We start from the raw sequence: 22248 nt of genomic DNA, 5'->3' as shown, positions 1-22248 counted from the left end.
AAATTTGAATTGAATTTTATCCCATCTGTATTTTGATCCTGCAAAAAACCCTTAGACTGGAAATCTTTTCTTCTCAGGGTTTGATGATATTGTTCATCCATCAACCTTATCTGTATCTGAATCAAAGAGGTGTCTTTCATAAGTAATAGCAGCTTATTATTGTTTCATGACCAGAAATTTCTTATTACCTAAGATGTTAAGATTTGTTGTAACTATTAGCTGATTTGCCTGCAAAATAAATGTAATAATATGAGGGCTGTATTAGAAGCTTGAGGTCTCACAGAGTGCACTAATCTACACCAAAAAAATCACTTTTCCCCTCTGCTTTTGTCTTGCAGTGTTGCGAGGTCTTCAGGATAACAACTGTCACTTTGCTTATGAGCAATATTGGCTGTAAAGATTCTTCCCTTTTCAGGAAGAGCTTCTAAAAAGCCATGTAGCATTAAATACTAAAGGACTCTCTCATCATCTGACATGTTGTGTTTTGAGGTGAGATTTAGCAGACAGACGCAAGGCCAGAAAAGAGGCAGAGTTGCACTTGCAGGATAAATGTCCTTTTCAGTGTTCGTGGTTCATACAGTGCTCACAGAAGAACAGAAAGAGAAACATCCTGATGAAAAGCAAGCTTGAGTTCTTAAGAGAGTTTTTGATATTCTGCACACCAGGCATGACAACATAAGGCTGCTCACAGCCTGGGTGTCACTCCAAATTCCATTATACTTACATTAGATGCTGTTTGTTCCTCCTGCAAATGCACTGACAGATTTTTTCAGCCCTGTGCATTGGGTTTTTTTTAGTGTATGAAAGGTTTGTAGTTATTTTAGCTGTGGAGTTGCTAAAAAATTATTAAAATCAAAGTTCGCTCTCATCTACCCTGAACAAAGCCAAACAACATGTTCCTCTTTTAGAAACAAATGAATGGGAATTGGCTAGTGCACCACTTGCACTAAGATGGCTGGAGCTGAAAAAAGGGTGTTATGGCTTGATACACGTTATAGAAATGAAAGCAATTCTGCTTGAAAAGCCATCATGATACCTAGCTCTAATTCCTTTTTTTTTACTTTTTGTTATGTAGCATCAGAGCAACAGCTGAGCTGGAAAAGAAAACATTTGTACTATTATTAACTAAACATTATTTGTACTATTATGAAAGAGCACTTATCTTGAAAAGCATAGATTTTATACAGATCAGGAAGAAGCACAGCACATGCAATGTGAAGGAAAAAGGGACAAAACCTGATTATAGAAAGTCATTCTGCTGGCACACTACAACTTTTCTCAAGGTGACATTGTCTAGCATTAAGATGAACAATTCTTACTGGTTTAGAGCATCACTGAATATAACATGAAGCACATTTATACTTGGTCACACTGAGTGCTTTTAGTCCAGTCTGCAGACTTCACAAGTGCATGCCTAAGATGAAGCATAAAAAGACAACTTTGACATTTCTCTGAACAAACTTCAACAATTTGGGCTTCCTCTGGTCCACACATCCTGCCTTCTGTGGCATCCACAAGCTAGAAGCACTCTGCAGCATCAAGGGAGAAATCATGGACTCATTGACACCCCTCTCAAAACTGCCTTAGTTTGAACAGAACAGGCTTTTACCCAGGTGCACACACTTGTGTCTGCCATTCTCCTTCACCCTCTGCAGAAACCACTTACAGTGGCAAAAGCCAAGGCACAGAGGGGAGATTTGAATCTTGAAACTGCAGTTTGGGAACTGAATCATAGATTTGTTCCCTGAGGCTTCTCTACAGCCTCACATTCACCTTGAGTGCATGTGCCCCTGCCCTCTTTTACTGTTTCCCTACACCTTCTCCAGCAGACTTTATGTCTGTATGGCTGACCCAAGGGATTTCCTCTCTGCTTCCTGCTGAGGATCTTGACTCTCTTTTTTCTCCCCCAATTTACTCTTCTGGGAAACCTTGACTATACTACTGTGATCCTCAAGGAAACAGCATTGTGTGAAGATATGGGATGTACCACTTCAAGAATACTATTTAATCCTTCCTTCACCTGATTCAGGTCTAGAACCATTGTTCTTCATTCCACTTGACTGATGCCAAGCAGCTGCTCTTTTGACCAACCATAGGGGCACAGACACTTTAGTAAGTCTTTGAACTCTTAGGAGAATGTGAAGAAGCCTAGATGTGCTAATGTATTTAGTGAACTTTCTGAAGAGAGCAGCATTTAAGAAAGAAGCTTTTTTAGAAGCGTGGTTTGGGAAAAATAAAATCAAAGTTTGGTGATCAGTGGGGCATAATATATCCAGGTGATTTTCCACAAAACAGAAGGCAGGGTCTTCCTCTGAATATCACCATGGTAAGTAATCTCAAATTTATCATCTAGAAATAAATTAATAATAATTAAGGTATGTTTATAGATATTAGAAGCTCTCAGACAAAAATAAGAAATCTAGAAGACATTTTGATGGTCTTCAGAAGACCCCATACATACACATCTTTAGTTTGGAGCAACATCAGCATGGAGCTACATAAAGTGTCAATATTCCACCAAACCATGGAATATTGTATTTTTATGCAAGATAATTAATTTAAATCAGGTGACAGCCGGAATGTGAGAAGTAAACCTTTTCTACTCTAACTTTTGTATCACAAATATCTTCATCATTGTGCATTCTCTCACTTTAAAACCCCCAAAGTCAACAGCTCAAATATCTGTTTAAACTTAATTCATAGAACAATAGCAAAGTGAGAACATTAATACATTTGGGCTACTCATTCACCATTGACTGGAGGATCTGAAAGCACCTGTGGCTGTGTAGGTGTGTTTTCCTGCTCTTGTTGATTATCTTCTAAAGGTTTCTGATAGAAACCACATCCTCTTACCCGGTATTGGGTGGTGTTTATTAAAGATGCTGAGAGCATAAAAAGAGCAGCTCACCCCCCCGAAATTATCTGGTACAGACATGCAGGTCTATAACTTTCCCTGTAACTGAACTGTAAACATGACCTTTGCAAACCAACAGTACTTTCCCAACTGAAAAGGTGTGTCAGCTGCATGACAGTGTGGTATATGATTTTGCAGAGCTTTGCACTTTCACCTGTCAAAAAAGCGAATTCAAAACATGATTTTCTTGATTTAGTAATAGAGAAACCCTTTTTTTTGCCAGTGCATGTGGCATGTGCAACAGGACCCTTTTACTTTTAAATAACAGTTTTACTATCCTGGCATTGAAGAAGTGAACATCTTCACCACCAGATGGAAATGCCAAGAAAATTAATAGTTAAAATTCCCATTAATTCTGTCATTATCTGTCTTAGAGGGATGTCATGTAAGTGCTATCAATGTTGAAGATTGTGAAATTTGAGGTGAGGGAAGGAGTACAAAAGGAAATCAGACAGTGCATCTTATTTTCCTGTTCCAAGAAAACTAGACTTGTTAAATTAAGAATTCCTTTTTTCTCACTGTTTTCAGTAGAATCAATACTAAAGCTCCATAAATGCAGCAGATTGTGAAGACACACTTTTTAAGCAAGCCTTAGGTAGTTAAAAGCCCAGGAAAAGAACAGCATGCTCAGTTCATTGTAACCCTCCAGGATTTGCATCAAGAGCACAGGACATTTCTGTTTAGTTGCAAATCTACTGAAATATTTCATCCTTTTATTAAATGCATGAAACTATTATAAAAGGAGTATAGGAAGAGTGTTTTTTCTAGACCTAATCACTCTCTTGTGGATACTCTTGGGAAGTCCATTGCCTTTTCTTCAGGTTGATCTTGTATAGGTTATATATGTATGAAAAGACAGTTATGTTTTCTGCTGAAGTTGTGTCCAGCTGCCTCCAGCTGTCTTCCAACCCTGTGCAAGAGTGAGCTGTGCTATAAAATGACAGACAAGGCACACAAGCCAGAAGGAAGCCATCCACCGACCTGTCCACAAACTTTCCACTTTGCATGGCTGGGGATAAACCCCTCTGGCCCTGATAGGATAAGTACATTCAGTCTACAACCCTGAGGTTGGGGCTGGAATATTCATACCCTAGCAAGTTTCTTGAAACATAAGTTATAAAAAAACCAAACATGCCTCCTTCCCTTTCTCCTTCTTCAGTTCTTCAGTCTTAATTTTCTGGTATTATTTCTGACTGTGATCACACCTAAATCTTGAGGTTGAGGCCCAGCTTAACAAAAAACTTTGGAGTTAAAGTGTGGAGTTAAGTGCCAAGTAGCCTTTATATTGCTGAATGTCTCTGCAACTTGATTTCAATAGAAAAGTTCTACAATTTTGCTGCTTCTATTCAGAAGGATGTTACTTCATGGCAAATTGGGATAAGCTACTTCCCTCCACCATCCAGCCTGGGTTCTCTTAATATACAATAAAAGCAAATACATTTGTTACACACTGAAAATGAAGCTATATGCCTTGACTTTACAGGGATGTAGTCATGCAGAGAGATAGCAAAGTGTAGTAAGTGAACTGTCAAATTTCAATATATTTTTCAAATATTTTGATGTTTTGGTTTTTTTTCCTCTGAAAATAATCTTTCAAAAACTTACTGGATATTTTGGTCCCTAAGATTTGAACTCATCACATCCAGCTTTAAGATCCCAATGGAAACAGCAAAGGTAGGAGACTGATGGACCCTTGGCTCACTGGCAGCTGGTGAAGAGGCACTTTCAGAGAATTGTTTTAGGTGGACTGAAGTATGATCTGAGGTACCTATCCACAGCTTCTGGAGTGGAGGCTTTACTCTCCTTCTGTCATCCCAGAAGAACAATTTCACTCTCTTTCACTTTTTCTCTCTCATTTTTTTCTAACAAGACACCAGAGAAAGCAATTGTTGGACCAGCCTCTGAATATGTAATCTGCCTAATTCTATGAAGATGGTAAAATATTCCAAAAACAGCCTTAAATATTTTTCAATAGGTATTCCTAATAAGTAAAAAATAATCAAATTAAGCTTCACATATGTTTGTGACAAGCAGTCTAGTGTAGGTCTAGCAGTGGGAATTTAGGGTAATAATAATTAGAAAGCTTTCAGATGATACAAGGATAATAATGTTACTTTGATCAAGTGGAAAACCAAGGTGGTACAAAGAAGCCTAGCCCAGTGCATTATGTGAAATGATGAAGAATGGGAAAAAAGAAATACATACTAATATGTTCAAACTAAAAAAATCCAGATGAAACAAAGAACTGGAGCAGCAGGTCAGCTTTGGTTATAAGGAGAATTCTCAGCTTTTCTCCTACAAGGCTACAACTCTGTTTCTCTGAGATGCTATGCTGTCACTCATGCCAGAGTTAAACAGGTCTATAGCATTATATGATGAGAGAATATACCTGCCAGCTGCCTTTAACCCCCACCACACTGAGGTGCGTGTGCACTGTTGCACCCTGTTGGAAGAAACTTAAAAGAAGCACCAAGTTTTTCACTCAGTTTCTCTCCATTTTCTCAATAGCATCCAGTGTACTGCCCAAGCACAGCGCCTCCTGTTCCCAGAAAGTGTTTCTAAAGTCATGTGAAACAAAATAACTCAGTGTGAGAACAGTGTGTCCCCCTGTCGTCTGAGCTCCTCAGCTCTCCATCTTTCCTGAGCAATGTTTCTACAGCTGAGTGAGCACAAGGTTATAGATCAGGTTATTATTGCTTTCATGATATAGTTAACAATGTCTAATGAAAGCTGGTTCCTAATATTTGTTTAATAATGTTATCAGGTTGAAGTTTATTAGAGAGAGGAGAGTGAGCAGGCTGACAAAGCACCTTTGGAATTAAGACTTATAGGTAGCTTGACAGAAGGGATGTGATAATGCCACCTAAATCTTGCTCTGAACTTTTCAACCAGAGATCTCAAAGCACTTGTAAAACATATATCAAGGTCACATATGGAGATTTTGGAACTGGCAAAGACTGAGAAGCAACTGAGCTCTATCACTGATGTGATGAGACTGCAGTGCTGAGACTCCAGATTAGCTTTGCTATGCTGATGTATCTGATAGCAATGTACCAGGAGTACAGTATGCCCTGAAAACCCCTTTGCTGTGCACTTATGGAAGACAGGACATAGACAAATACTTTTCCTTCAGCAATACTTAATCTACCTCTCCCAACCCTTGGTCCTGTAATATGGTGGTCAGACTAGCAGCATTTTCTTTTTGAAGTATATTCAAAATTATGATATGGGGGTTACAGAGATTTTCTAGTATAAAAGTAGTTGATGAACAACTTAGATACTAAAAGAGATTTTCATCTAGTCTAAGTGGATAGAACTTTTGGAATATTAAGTTCTAAAAAGTAAATTCAACAAGGAGTTATGAAAGAAATAGACTATTTATTTATATTAATAGATTTATTTATGTACTCTACCTGGTCTATGTTCCCTGATAACATCATTCAAAGGACAAGTGTTGTCATAACCCAAAAAATTGTATTCAAAATAATTTGCTTAAAATGGATCATGTCTGACAGGGTAGAGTTTGAACTTTCTGTAGAAATACTTGTGAAACAGCTAAATACATTCTGGACTAGAATTCTCTATATGCTTTTCCCCTGTGGAGTGGAGGTGGTGGCTTTGTAGTGTGCTCCAGAACTGCAGCATGCAAACTTTGCTGTCTGGATTTTAATCTGTGAGACAGTACCAGATGACAAGATGAGCTAAATTAATTGTGTCCCACCAAAGAATCCAAGGAATTTGCTCAATTTGATAGGAATTTATTTAGTTTTATAGGAATTGTGTGAAAATGTTTCCATTTTTACCTTTTAATTAACATCCTATATCTTTCCATCCTAACAGTGTTCTGTGGCCCTTTCATTGTTTGTAGCTGTGGGGTCTGTCCTGTCCTCATGGAATCTATCTTGAATCACCACTGTGGGAACAAGACTGAGATTCAGTGTGAGTTATAAAATGCCTGCCATGGTATGGTTTTCCCGTGATACTAAAGGAGTCAGTCCTGCAACCCTTCCCAGAAATGGAAAGTTTACTAGCAGAGCACCACGTGGAAGATCTTCAGTATTCTCACTGCAACTTTACTATGATAATGTTGAAGACTTGAAAGGCAGCTTAGGTGAAATAATCATCAGTTCATTGGCTTTTCTTCAGGAACTTTCAAAAGGGTAAATATTGATGATTTGGTTTTTCTGTTTTAAATCATAGCAGCATTTGGAGATTATTCCGCTGCCATTGAAGTCAATGGTAAATCTTGGACAGAGCCTGCTTGCCTGTTTCACATCAGCTATCAAACAGCTGCTGGATGATAATAGCTGTCAGAAAACAACAACCTGAGCTGAATGTGAACCAGCAAAATTTTATGCAGTTGGTTTCCAATGCCACAAGTTGTTTTTTTACCATGTCAAATTGTAGATTTTAGTGTATAACTCCAGAAAACTGTCCTTTCTGCATCCATTTTCCGGGGTAACAAATTTACATGCTTATTGCTGCCATCCTAATATTAGCAAGGGGACTAATGACTAGTAATTGATTCCCTCCACTTGAGAATAGATATGCCTGTTGGCTGAACCCTTGCCGTCTTGTAGTAAAGCATTGGAGAGGAAAACAAACCACTCTATAAAATTACAGAATGAGAAATTTGTCACCCAAAATGTCATGTCTGGTTTTGGTTTTTCTCTCTGTTTTTACTACCAAGATGTTAACAGGAGTGGAAAGTTTATTAGAACTGTTGTTTTCTTCTGAAAGTGAGTTTCTGTACCAAGACATTTATGTGTAACTGGATAATACAGTTTCTGTATATAGATAAGCAAAAGAAATCTTATCAAATTTTCTCTATTAGTTAAAAAATAGTTATATTAGAACTCTGGAGTAATATTTAATAGGTAAGAGTCCTAATTCAGTCAAAGATATTGAAATCACATGGAGCAAAATGGTATTTAGAGCAGGTCTTGTGTTAACTTGATTAAGTATTTAATGTCCAAGTTTTGGTAGTGTTTTCCATAATGACTGTCCCCTACAATGAACAGAATAAGGACTCTTTGAGACAACAGTAGTGGATAGCGTTTACTGCTTTGATCATGCCAAACTGACCGCACTGAGTTCACTGCCCTCAAGTATTTATTAATCAAATATTTTGTGTCCTACAGGGCAATTTAGCTGTCAGAAAATAAAACTTCTAAAACAAAATGGAGACTTGCAGTAAGAAGTAGAATGTCAATATAATCACAATCAAGCTGTCTTCCCAGCAAGACTGTCAATGGGAAAAGCATTTATAAAGGGGGTGCCATAGGCAAAATTCTCATTAATGAGGTTAATTCAGTTCAAGTGCTGAAATTTAAATTATGGAATATTTAGATTAATTCAAACAAACATTAATACAGAAAGCAAAATGCAATATAAATACAAGTGAGTCAATATTAGTTTCATTTTGATGGAACAAATATCACAAATATTGGAAAATCAAATTGGAAATCCTTGCCTTACTGGGATTTTTTAAAGCAAAATGTTGAAAGACTGCATTGTCTCCACAAAAGTCTGTTATACTTTTTAAAGAAAAGCCTGCAATTTGCCACATCATTTTTTTTGTCTTTTTTAAAAATTTGCACATATTCAGTAATCGTCTGACATGTCTAAGCTAAAATTATAGCCATATTGTTGTCAAATTGAAAGAAATTAGACATGTTATAAATTAGAAATGTCTCTCGCACCAGTTCTCTTCCTAATGGGATTCAGCTGAAGTTTTCAGTGTAGATGAAAATGGTGTGTGATGCAGACTGCAAATATGGCTGAGCAGATCTTATTCTGCTTCTATCTTTTGCAAGGGTCCAACAGGCCTGATTTCAGGCTGTTTGTGGAAGGCTTTCCTGTTTGGCATTTTGCAGTTTGTCCTGTGGGGCACTGGGGAATTAAATGTACCTCCCCTTTAGGCTAGATGGATTTTAGAGGATGACTGACATCTGGTGTTGAGGGAATGGACACTTGGTTTTCCATGGTCATAGTAAGCTGTTCCAGCTGGAAATGTTGTTGGGTCGGATGGCAAGGGGCAGCAGATGAATTCCAAGGCAAGCTGATCATTTTACAGCTGAGTGAGCAGTGCGTACTGTGCTGGACAGTTTGAGGTCTTTTTGAAGAATGCTAGGGAGGATTTAAATGCTGAAAATGACAAACACCATAAAATATCCACAGGATATGGACTTGAGAGAATATTGAGTTCAATAATTACTGATTCTATATTCTATGATTCTACAATCCCAAATATCACAATATGAGGCATTAGAGTGAGTCTGAGCTTTCTAGAGGATAACACTGTGAAGCATATTTACTGATTAGTTATCCTTGCTATTATTGTTGGTATTGTTCCCTTCACCACCAGGCCACATACATCACAGCATCGAGGTGAAGTACCAGATGTCAGTCACCAGTAATTAGGTATAGGTTGTGGCCATATTGAATCTCATGTCAAACAGCAGGTTTGCCTTGGAGGGTTATGGACATAAGACACAGATGGTGTAGACATAAATATGTCCAAACTGCCCTTCCAGCAACTGATATCTACCAAACCATTCTGTTTAACCGGGTTGCAAGAAGAGTATTCTCTTCTGACTCATTATTCCTGTGAATTTTTTTAACTCAGCCTTTATCTTAAAGTGCGCATGTTATCATTTTAGGCATTTTCCTTCTTTCTCCTGGAAGAGGAGCACATCATCTCTGAAGACTCCTCATCTGAAGTGTCACTGTAGAAATGCATTTCTTCAACAGCACAGCGCAGGTCAGACACCTCAGAACTAGCCACTCAAGTGACAGAAATCGCCCAAAAGTTCAGAATTGTGCTTTCATTATTGTCCTCATAGTATGCAGATAAAAAAAGTAAGTGATACCACAGAAATCTAATAGTCCACTTCATTATATGCATACACATATTGAAAATATGTGCAGAATTGTACACAGACATTTAAAAACGTGTCATGTAATAAGCAAATAGCTTAAATACCAGATAGGGAAAAATAGAATAGCAATTCAGAAACAATGACCAAAAACAGTTGTTACAAGTTAAACCAATGAATTTCAAAATAGGGAAGAATCCTGCTATAAATATTTGTTTTTTGAATGAAGATTAAATAAATTAAGTAATTTAACTGTAATTTAACACCAAATTGGAAGGAGAGAAATACAAAAGAAAAGACTCAAATATGTCTTTAAGTGTCTTTAAGTGTCTAGTAAAATTTGAAAATTAGGTTACTTTCGACATATTGTAGAATCAATATCTGGAAGTGAAGAAGAGGAGAATTCATCTAAAAGCTGCATGTCTGCTCCAAGACAGCCTCCTGGACTCTGTTCTTAAGGCAATGGAGATAAGAGCAGGAGCCTTCAGAGGATTGATTATCCCCTCCTAAGACAGGTTTACCAATAGGTGAAACTGATCTTTCTCCAGGGGTGTCCATATCCATTTATTGATGATTGGAGGAGATTACATAGGTAGTAAGACTAAAAACTATTCTTCCTGCAAAATTTGGCTCAAGTCAGAGAATACAAACACTCAATAATGAAACATAAACATCTAAAAGAAAATCCATGTTTTGGCCATGCCAGATCTTCCAGTCCAACTTTTGACTGAATATTTTAATGATATGTTTACAAGCAAGCTTTCATGTGCTCTTTGAGTCTTCCTCCTGTAATTTCTATATTCTAATTATTGTAATTATAGTCAGTATGCACACTAATGCAATCCTAAAAGTGCTTTTGATGTGCGTTTATTGCACAGCGTTTCTAAGATTTTATACTTCTCTCAGGCAAACGGTTGTGGGACTAACATCAATTTGCATTACTATGGACAATTGAATCAGAACCAAGCTCAATGTCAAATTCTTCTCCTTGTGTCTGAGAAATGACTACTGTTCTTGATGTGTCTAACACCTGCTACCTCCAGCTTGAGGGTAAAAGGATAAGTGAATGGACTTGATTTCATTTCTCAGCCTGAAGTAAATCGAAGCAAAAATTAATGCAGAAGCTGAGGGGGATGTCTGCTGCGACTTTCATTTTCTAAATTAAACTTAGTCAGCCAGCATTTTGGTAATGAGTGATTTAGGAGGGCACACAGGAAGGATAAGCAGCAATAATATGATGAACTGCAGTTTTATATTATCCATCTAAAGAGTGAGATTGACAAAACTTCAATCTTTCAAATACAAAATTCTGAACATGTGGAATTGCGTCCACCGTGCTATAAATATTTTGTCTTGTTACAGGAAGTAGCTCAGTTTGAATTCATTCTGGGGACATGAGAACCTCTTGGTGCCTGTATAATCAGTACCTCTTGCTCTTTATTTTCAAAGAATCATATGATGATTCAGTTGGAAGGGATTTTTGCTGTTCAAAGCAGAGTACGCTACAAGACCGGGCCAGGTGGCAAAAGACTTTACCTACTCAGGTCTTCAGAACTTCCAAAACTTTCCAGACAACCTGCTTTGCTGCTTGACTCTCCTTGTGGTGAAAAATTTTCCTTATATCCACACTGAATCTCTGTTATTGCAGTTTGGGCTTGCTGTTCTTAGTCTTCCACCATGCAACTAAGGACTTCTTGATAACTCCCCAGTAGGTACTGGGGGGTGCTGTTAGGCACCCTGAAGCTGTGTCTTTTCAGGGTCCAAAATGCACAAACCCAGTACCCTCAGCCTCACTCAGGGTCAATGCTCCAGCCCTGGCCAGATTGTTTGTATTCACTGAACTCACTCTGGCTTTATGTCTTCCTTGTATTCAGGTCCCTAAACTACATGCAGTGTCTAGATGTGCTGTAAGTGCTGATCAGAGCAGGGTAACTCCTTGCTCCAGGTTGTGCTTCTACTCCCAGAGCCCTGGATGCTGTTGGAGGTCCTTGCCACTGGGGTACACCACTGGCCAGGATCTACCTTGTGCTCACCAGCACACCCAGGTCCTGTAAACACAGACATTTCAAAGTCTTTAATACAGCAAGAGTTTAACTGCCCTGCCCAGCTTCCTTTGGGACCCTCAGCCACTCTTCCTGTCCAAGACCTGATTTCAGCCCAGCCAGTCTGTCAGTCCCTGTAGTGAGACCACAGCAGTGCCAGGCTCCAGCCCTTCCTCTGCTCCTTTGCTGCCTGGCTGGAGCCTCCAGCTGTGCCCTGGGCCCCGTGCCTCACTTTCTCTGTCAGAGTCTGTCAGTGGACCCCATCACCAGACCCATGGGACTGTTCCCCATGGGAAAGGGCACAGCCAGTTCTGGACCTCCCTCAGCTCCAGCTCCCTGGCCCCTGGGGTTTCTGCTGGGCCACGCTGTTCACAAGATACATCCCTGCCATGCAGCCCTGGCTTGTATTTCCACCAACATTTCTTCCTTCCCACATCCAGGACTTTTGCATTTGTCCTCGCTGAGTTTCACAAGGCTCCTGGTGGCCCACTCCTCCAGCCTGGCTAGATCTCTCTGAATGGCAGCCTTGCCATTTTCCTTCATAATATATGTATGCAAACTATACACATATATACATAAATGCATCACTGCCCTACATTTTAGAGTATCAAGATGGTTTAAAGGATCTGTCACCCTTCATGACTATATACGCTTCTAAAAGAAGTACAGTGCTAATGAAATTCTGTACAATAACTGTGCTGTCTACTGTGCTTGACGTGCAAAAAATAACTCTCCTAATTCTCAAGTGAATAATGCCCTCCCCATTCTCAGTTCTGTAAAGGAGAACAAAAACTACTACAACATTACATTGGCTCATGCTTTTTAAAAGCAGAATAAATAATGAAACAGTTGCAATGTTTACTGACATTGTAAATGTCTTTTAGGTGCATTAAATTGTTGTGTTTAAATTTAATTTCAGCTTTTGGTTAAGAACCCAGTTAATTTTTATTTTATGCAAAAAAATTGCTACACCATTTTGGCAGCATGCTCTTCTACTTGGAAAATGATATGTGACTCCTATGGCAGGAGATGTTTCCCAACAGACAAGTCCTATTTTAGAGTTTCTGGGTGAAGCTGAAACATTATTTTTAGAAAGATCTTATTCTGGGCAGAAACTGTTATTTAACTTTATATATTCTTTTTAGTTATCTAGACAGATCAGATCAAAGACATAGAATTGACTTCACTTTCCTAAAAATTTACTTATTACTCCTTGTAAGACCGAGGTTTTTTTATATTCTTCGTAAATAACTGAAATGTCAACATTGTATTTGTTTTTTTGTTTTTTCTTTTTACTGGATTGCAAATGAAACTTTTTTAAATGGTCATGAGAACTGGTGGACTTCTCACAAAGGAAATATTAAAAAAATCACAGAATAAGCTGAGTTGGAAAAGACCCACAAGGAATGATTATGGTTAGACCGTATCTCGATGATGTAAAAGATTCAGGATTAATGTCTTATTTCAAATGGAAAAAATAAACAAACAAAAAACATCAAAGAGGTCTTAAAACAGTCCAAAAGTCTTTTGTCTTTTTTTGCACAGTATACAAGATACCTAAGCTATTAATTAGGGAAGCTCAGTCATGGTGAATTGGATATCTCTTACCCACAGAATATTTAATTAAATGATATCAAACAGTGCAGAAGAGGAGAGAAAATACATTTGAGTCTAGGAAAAAATAGTTTCCTGCTATGAGACCTAAGTCAAGATCCTTATTTTGAATCAATCAGATGTGAACTCTGCATTCCAGGTGAGTGTCCTATATGGTTTCTGTTCTTTATCTCTCTAGAAAATGTCTTATGACCCTGATGTGTGTTAATAATAACACAAATCATTAAGTTACTACAAAATGTTTTACTTCAGGTGAAAACACATTGTCTAGTTAGAAAACATATAAATGTATTCTTTCCTGCTAATTATCTACCAACGAGATATTGTTGAGAGGGACACCATGCAAGCACACATGGAAAAGATAGGTCTCTGGCCAAAAGAGAACAAAGGAGCTAAAAAGACAATATTATCCCTCTTTTTACAGAGACAGAAGAAAGAGATAGAAATTGCAAGCAACCTGTAGTTGAACCTGGCATTCAGTCCAGTTATTCAGTATCCCCAGTCTCTGCAGCAACTCCAAGGCTGTTCCTAATATTAACACTTGTTTAATTCTCTTTTACACAGAGCTTGTCAACTAGATAAAGATTATAGAAATGAGTGTCAGCCACACTAAAAACAGAATACCATGTCCACCCAACAAGATAAATGTAGGTATATCTTAGTGGACATAAAATGATACAAGATGTAAAAATAATCAGAGTACTTAAAACAACTTTAAATCTGCTACTCAGTTTTATTTTTAGAAATTCCTTTCTTTGTAAAGCCAGACTGTAATATTGATTTTACATTAGTATCTGATCCCACTCAGGTGTAAATATCTTTAGAAATAAAAGGAAAGGAAAAATGGAAATACAGAGGCACACTGAAAACTCACAAAGTATTTAGAAGAGAATAGCACCAAAGTTCTGTGCAAGAAATTTAACATTTTGAGTGGCTTCTCATCCCTCTTCAGTGGGTTTGTGAAAATTATCTAAGGTTTATGCATGCTGCTTCTATATCTTCTGTAACAGTTTGAGAGACTTTATGATGCTGTAATTTAAAAGAAAGTGTCTGTCTTACAAACATTTTCCCCATTTCCCAACTGTCTTGTTATTTCCAGGGAACACTCAGCAGTACAGGCAACTGCATATAAATTCCTGTTTTTGCAATGGATAAGACCCTTTACACTGAAAGCAACATTCGAGTTTGAGGAATACAAAGAATCCAAATGTTTGTTGGGTTTGGTTTTTCTCCTGTTATTGCTCCTCACAAGCAGCTCTTAAAAAATTCAGTGATTCTGTAGTAGTCCAAAGCTCTTCAGTAACTGTAAGCCTTGTGTGGCAGCTTTGCACAGAATCGGTCAGGCATTTTCCAGTAAAGTAGGCTTTCGTGTTGGATGGACATGCAGCAATGTCAAGCTTGCAACTGGCTTGTCCCAGAAACCTGACTGGACTATTTCCAGTCTACTTTTGCCTGCAGATGTCCAAGACTTTGTGGGGACTGTCCTGGGTTAAAACACTTTGTAGTGTCTTAGCTTTGCAGCCCCTGGCATCCTTGGCATTGAGAGAGGTTCCAGGCTTGCTGGACCTAAAGTTTCCCGTGGTCACAGAGTGACACAGACTGCATGCGAGGCTGTATCTGATGGATTAACCGGATTTATCTTTAGACACTTACATGAGGTGCCTAAATTAGAAACTGTCAGTATGGGAGATAGGGACCTACAGACTGCTGCTGAAATTGCTGCTGGATTAGATCTCCAGATTTCAATTTAATGTAAAATAAATAATCCATTATATATACATATTGTCATCTACAATGAGATTTCTTAGGCCTCTGCTACAAATTTTCTGTTTTACTTTCTGAAAAGAAACGCATTCTCCCTCCCAAAATTTCTAGTAAAACATTTCTAAATGCCAGCCCCTTTCTTTTCTATTCCATGACTTAAGCAGGTAAATTTTGAGGTTCTAGATTAAAGCATTTAATTTCATTCAAAAGAAATGGGACAGAACTGTGCCATCCCCAGACAGAGGCAGAAGGGGCAGGTAGTTATTTTCACTACTTAAAGGCAACATTATCTTAAAATGCAAGTGTGTAAGAGAATAGTAAGGACAGATTTCATTTTTATTTTCATATTGTTCCTTCTGCTGGATTTTTTTGGGGTGGATCACAAGTCGTTATGGATTTATTCAAGAAACCATTTCTATATTCCCCTTAACAGCTGGAAGAAGAACTTTAAAATGGCATATGTTTCTGATTGACTTTTTTTTTCCTGTTGTTGATGCCTTGAATGTTTGATTCAGATAGTTAATCCAAACTACAAAAGCACAGAGTAGGGACCATGTATATTGATTTTAATCTGTGGTTTGCAGTTGTCCAGAATTAAGGATTATTCTTTTGGGCTTGTCTGTAACATATTTAGCTAGCCTAGGAAGTCTGGAAATTTGACTAAATCTTTAAAGTACAAATGTGTTCTACTATTTCCAGAATTTTGAGTCATGGTGAGACAACAAATACTGCACAACTTACCACACCTCCAAATTTTGGTCCTTCAGTTCCTCAGCATTGAAGGACATTAAAAACATAGTCAAGACAATAAAAGCTCAGTTGCTTAAACAGCATTTTCTAGTCTTTAAGAACTTTTCTAGTCATGCATTAGGTGGAAAAAAAGAAAAACATTTGCTTTCAGCTGATGTTTAATCCAAATATTATAACAGTTTTCTTCCTCCAAGTTTAGCCAGAGTGTATAAGTGGCTTAGTAAATGTCTTTTGAATCTGCATGGTCAGGGCCAGACTCCCTGATAGAGTTTTCTTCTTTGTGCCACTTCAACTATGGAAAGCATTTGGAAACCTGGCTAAATTTGCAGTCCAGCTCAGATTCATAATTCCTCTGCACAGACTGCATGGCTCAAGATATTTGGATAGTTACAGTGTACATGACCTGTCTGCTCTCTGCTGCTCTTGTGCATTGATGATTCAGACCCTGCTTAGGCTTTGAAGAGAGAAGTATGAGCTTTAAGTAAATGATGATTCCAAATAAAAAAGGCTTAAATCCCTTCTTTTGAGACCTTGGCCAAAGCACGCCTAAGAGGCCAACCTATAATTTAAAAAATAAGGAAAATTCTGGAATGGGTAAGCTTTATAGTTTATAGTTTAAATATTATGCTGGTTTGGATTTTGGCATTCTTTGGGATTTCATATCTCACTCAGTGCCAACTGATAGCCTGCAAGTTGAATCAGTATGCAGCTGACTTGTGGTCCCATCCTTTTTTCCACTAGATTTCTGTGGAACTTATGGTTCTCATTTGAGTTTGTTTTTATACTTTTGCCAGTTGTTGAATATTTCCCCATCCGCCTTTGTCAATAGGATTTAATATATTTTATGTTTGGGGATTTTTTAACGAATATCTCTTTTGTTTAGCAATTTTCCAACACTGTAGGCATATTTCCTTACTCCTTCTAATGTTTCTGAAATAGGTTGGTACTTTGAAGTAAGATGTTTTAAACTGATTACTGGTCTTCATATTTTTTATAAATATTTTACTGGTTTAGTCTTCATGGCTTTTCCTGATTTCTTAGACAAATATACCACACCTATTGCACAAGGATTCAATCACAGATTCTTTACTCCTCCATGGGTTTTTCTGTATGTTTTCTCCTATTGGTCTAAACCATGTAAAGCAGAAAATCAGAGATGAATATTATTCCTGCAATATAAGTAACTCATGCCACATCTATATCTTAACATATGTGTGGTTTATCCCTGGCAGGGGGCTCACTGTCACATAGTTACTACTTGTTCCACTCAATGGGATGGGGGAAGAGATCAGAAGAGACAACTCATGGGGTGAGTAAAAAGTAATTTAATAGGTAAAGTGAAAGCTGTGCATGCAAGGCAGTAAAAAAAAAAAAATTCACTACTTACCATCAGCAGGCAGGAAAACAGGGCTCCATCTCATGTAACTCTAACCCTAATCCTAACCATATCTTGGGAATGCTATAGCTTTGAACAGTGTCCCTGTTTTATTTCTTTTCTCTGGCTCTATATGCTGAGCATGTTGCCACATGATATGGGATATCAGCTGGGGTCACCTGTCCTCACTCCATCCCCTCCCAAGTCCATCTGCACCAGAGCCTCCTTCCTGGTGAGGTCAGATGAGATGCAGAAAAGGCCTTGGCTCTGTGCAAGAACTGCTCAGCAATAACTAAAGCATCCCTGGGTTTTCAATATTGTTTCCAGCACAAAGCCAAAGCCAGTACAATCTGCCACCTATTTTCATGTGCTGTGATCCTGTCCTGAGAAGAATAAGGTTTAAGTGGGAAGTAAAGCATGTATAACTTTGCTAACAATGAAAAAAATGTTTTATCCTCACAGATCACATTTCAAGTTTTCTTCCTCTTTGTTGTGAATGAAAGTTTTAAGATTGTTTAAGGAATCACATGCAAAACTGTCAGCAAAACCAGGTTTAATATAAAAAGAAAGCACAACAAAGTTTGTTGTTAAAATTCATTGTACTGCTTACTAGATTGTTAAAGTACACAGAGAAAAAGCCAACAAAATTCCAAAATGAATCAATACAAACCAAAATAACCCCAAAACTATCCAGGTGGAAGTTCAGAGGTGGGGGGGAAGAAGGTGAGGGACAGGAGAAGGGTTAATGGGTACGAAAAAATGGATAGAAAACATAAAGATAAAAAGGAATATTGAATATCCTCCTGTTGAGTCATAAGGTTCAGAGTACACTTCTGTGCTAAACTGAGCCTAAACTGACCAAAAACCTGTGCTTAAAGGCTCAGCTACACTTAACAGCACTTGGTTGATAGCTTAAGTTAAATGATTTTGCAAAGAATTAATGCAAAATTTACTGTATCACAACAGTAACTTAATGGCCTGACTTTCTACAAATTTACACTACTTAAGAATCTGTGAGAACAATATTCCTAAGTACATTTGCTATAGCATATTCACACTCACATGCACACAAAGTCTGTACTCATGTGAAAAATACCCCTCAATTTCAGTGAAATTTGGATGCCTTTGCATCTTCTCAAGGAGAAAAGTGCTGAGCCTTGAGGAGTGGGTATCAGCTCAGGATCTGTTGTCATTCAGCGATCCTCTGAGTACAGCAAACTTGAGAGTACACTCTCCTGGGAGGGACATGTTGGCCCCAGCCCACTGTAGTGCAGGAGAGCTCCAAGGGTCTCACTTTGGACTGGTGTTTATAGGATCACAGAAGAATTGACTTTAGTCACTGTAGTTTTTCATCCTGGCTGCAATTCAAGCTGGTAACTTTCTCTGAAAATTTGATAACAAAAATAATATTCTACTTGGATAGGTACTCAGGCATAAAAAATAAGTTTCCAAGGCTGTTTGTTAAAACACAGGAGCTCATTAGCACGAGTTCCTAGGAGCAGACAGTGTTTCTGATAAGCTCAAGAGAAGTTGAGCCCAGCTGCCTCAAGACCAAGGACCAGGAAGCATTTCTCAGATCATAGTGTGGCCTGGGGAGGGGTGTGGATGCACCACCATGCTCATTTAGGGATTATCACAGTTTATTTGGAAGTGTCTTTTATATTTGAAGTGGATTTTCACAGAAAGCCGTCAGAGATATTGTGACAAGATAATAGTTATAATTATTACTGCAATTTTAATACAATTCCACAAAATGTTTTGTTATTTCTTCTTAATAATTTTCTGAGGAAGAAAATGGCATGGGATAAAAACATCTCCATCTCGAGGACTTTTACAGACTTTAGCTTTTCCATAAAAAATTTTTCTTCACTAATATTAATTATTAAAATAGATAAATAGATGACAGACTGAGTTCTTAGACATTGGGGAAGAGAGATTTTTTTCTAAAAGATTAAGAAAATGTTGGTTTGTTTTAGTCATTCCGTTTCTAACATATATTCTGATTAATTAATTTGATTAGGACTCATAATGAACATTAATTTTTATTTTGAGGTCGTGGCTTGGTTGCTCATTGGTATCCATTTTTTCCATAGAGGTGATCCAAAATTCTGTCTCTAATTAAAAAATGTAATTGTAACTTAGTTAGTTATTTATTCAACATGTCACTCTTAATTCATGTTATGTTCTAAGTGGAAATTTATAAGTTCTCTACTTTAGAAGTTATAATATTGGAAAAGTCGTATTGATTTTGGATCTTCTGCCGGGTTTGGATTAAGATTTTGGCATACTCTGTTGAGCTTGGAAAGTTGATTTGAATATATCTCTGCAAAAGGTCTTAGCATGTTTGGGTATAAATTCTGGCCCTACTGACATTGATGGCAAGACTCCAATTGAACATTAGCAGAGTAGGATTTCATTCTTGCTATATACCCAGTTTTGACATACACATCAAGAGGAAGTGAATCACATTCTAGAAGTACTTATTTTCCCTATTGACTATAAAAGAAATCTGCCACAGATGTAGCTGAAGTTAGGTGAGGTGAACTCACTCAAAGTTACTGAGCCTTCTATCTTTTCATTGCACTCAAATATGAAATATATATTTAAAAAGAGAAATGTTACTTATACTTGTATTTTTATATTACCTGTGAGCTCAGTTATGGTCCATGTTTTTTCTTTTAGAAGGTTGACAAATACAACAAGAGGCTTTCTAATAGAAATGGCTTAAGAAGGTTTAAGCACAAACTTTGAATCATCAGTTAACTCACACACACTCGCACACATATATACACACACATAAAACTGTGTAGGGAAATTACTGTCAGTAGCTAGAGAGTGTTTTCTCCAACTTTGGCCATTCTGTTGTTACACATTTTCATGTACAAGAGTTTTAAAGGTTGATTTGAAGGGAGATGTTTAAGTTTTGAGGGAATATTTGTAAAAGTGTCAGTGTAAAAATTGAGCCAGAAATAAAATGTAAAATTTTGGAACTCAAGGATAGTCTGATCTCTTAACACTTGGAAGTGGTAGGATGAATTAGCAAACAAAGAACTTGTTTCTTTAGCTGTTTTATGGAATAGCAAATGGAAAGATGCAGAAAGAGAAATAATAGAAATAAAACGATGAACCAAGAGCCGCATTATTCTGAATATACCAAGTTGTACTGAATCAGATTAAAAGATGTCATCACATTTGAGACATAAGTCATACCTTCATATATGAGCTGCAAAGACTGTAACTTTTTGGCATATTATTTGGGTGTAATCTTGAAGATGGGAGAAAAAAGTGGAGCAGAGCATGAAAACTCAGAGTGATATTTTAATTAATCTAAAAATTTGAAATAGAAGTGCAGATCTGTGAAACAACAGAATAGTGATGCTGCTGGAATTTGTTTCCTTTGGGACATGAAAAAAGGGGAAGAGAAAGGAATGGGAGACAATAAACAATAATTAAAAATATCAAACAAACAACAAAAACCAAGAGTAGAGAAAAAAGAAGAAACAGGAGAGATCAGAAAAAAACCCCAGGAAAGAGAGAACTGGTGATTATGTTCTATGAACTGACAGATCTGGTAAAATGAAAGTTCAGAACACGCTCAAAAAATTTGCTAAAAGTGATCATTTCTTAAATACAAGGAGATTCATAGTGGGGAAAGGCAAGGTGAGTGTAAAACAGGACATTTTAGCTGGAAAATGTTAAAAAGAAAACGATTGAACCTTTGCTACAGGCTAGAAATTAGAAGGGATTTTTTTTTTTAAAGAAAAAGGGAAGGACACAAACTTCTGTATCTATAAGAAGAGGTGAGGACGGAAAAAGAACCCAAACTGAGGAGAGAGACAGGTAGAGGGGTTTAAAAGCTTTATGTCTTAGAAAAAGGCAAAGAAGACCCATGCAAAATAAGAAGTTGAGGCAGAAGAAGGAAAGGGTCAGAGATGGTGTCCAACAGGGAGAAGTCATCTTTAGAAAATTATAGGTAAGTCCTTGCATCTGATTCATTTTATTACAGATATAAATGTACCTACACAGCAAATGTTAAATATTTCATCTTAGTACACTGTAAGTGGAAACTTTTTTCCTATGAAAGGAGAAAAATCATTATTTTACTTGGCACACACTTTAATAACATTAATCATGGTGAACTCTTGTAGTATTACCGCGAGTATAATATAATCCACTAAGAATTCCACTGTAATTAAACTAATTTCATCCATATTTGTTACTTTATATTGACATTTCTTCTTCTTTTCTTTCTGATCTGTTTGCAGCATGCTTTACACATTCATCACAAAGGTCAGCATAGCTTAATGTATTCAATATAAAATTTTTAATGGGAAATCAGGAAGTTTATAAAATAAAACAGTATTGTCTCTATTGGCCAGTAATAACTTTTCAAATTTGACTGTTCTCTATTTCTTCTTCGTGGCAGTGTAGAGTTGTCTCTGCTCCACAGATACTCGGTGCTGCTGTCCAGATTGTACTAGAAAATCAGACTCATCCTAGTCAGGACAAAAAAAAAAAAACCAAACAAACCCCAGAACATCCATATTTCTATTTGATATTTATTCAGTCATCTCAGAAGTGAAGTGAACTGAGGTGTCTGTGTGCCGCTTCTTACATACCTTTAAGAAGCCAAACTGCCCTTCAGCATCAAGAAAACTGTTTCTGAGATTTTACATCTCGTCTCTATGACTGCTAAACACAAACCACAACTTACACATCAACTTAAATTCCAGTTTTGGCTCTGTGATTTATAGATAAGTGATTTGATCATAGGTATGATTAGGTGAAAGTCTTTTAGGCTAGAAAAACCTTTGCTCTCATAATAATAGGGCAAAACCCCATAGATCTCCAGCATGTTATTGCAAATTTGGTGGCATGGGGGCCACCATTCTAGGTGCAGAGTTCTGGATA

The sequence above is a fragment of the Parus major genome, chromosome 3 (genome assembly GCF_001522545.3).
Source record: "Parus major isolate Abel chromosome 3, Parus_major1.1, whole genome shotgun sequence".
NCBI lineage: Eukaryota > Metazoa > Chordata > Aves > Passeriformes > Paridae > Parus > Parus major.
Note: the sequence above shows the minus strand (reverse complement) of the source record.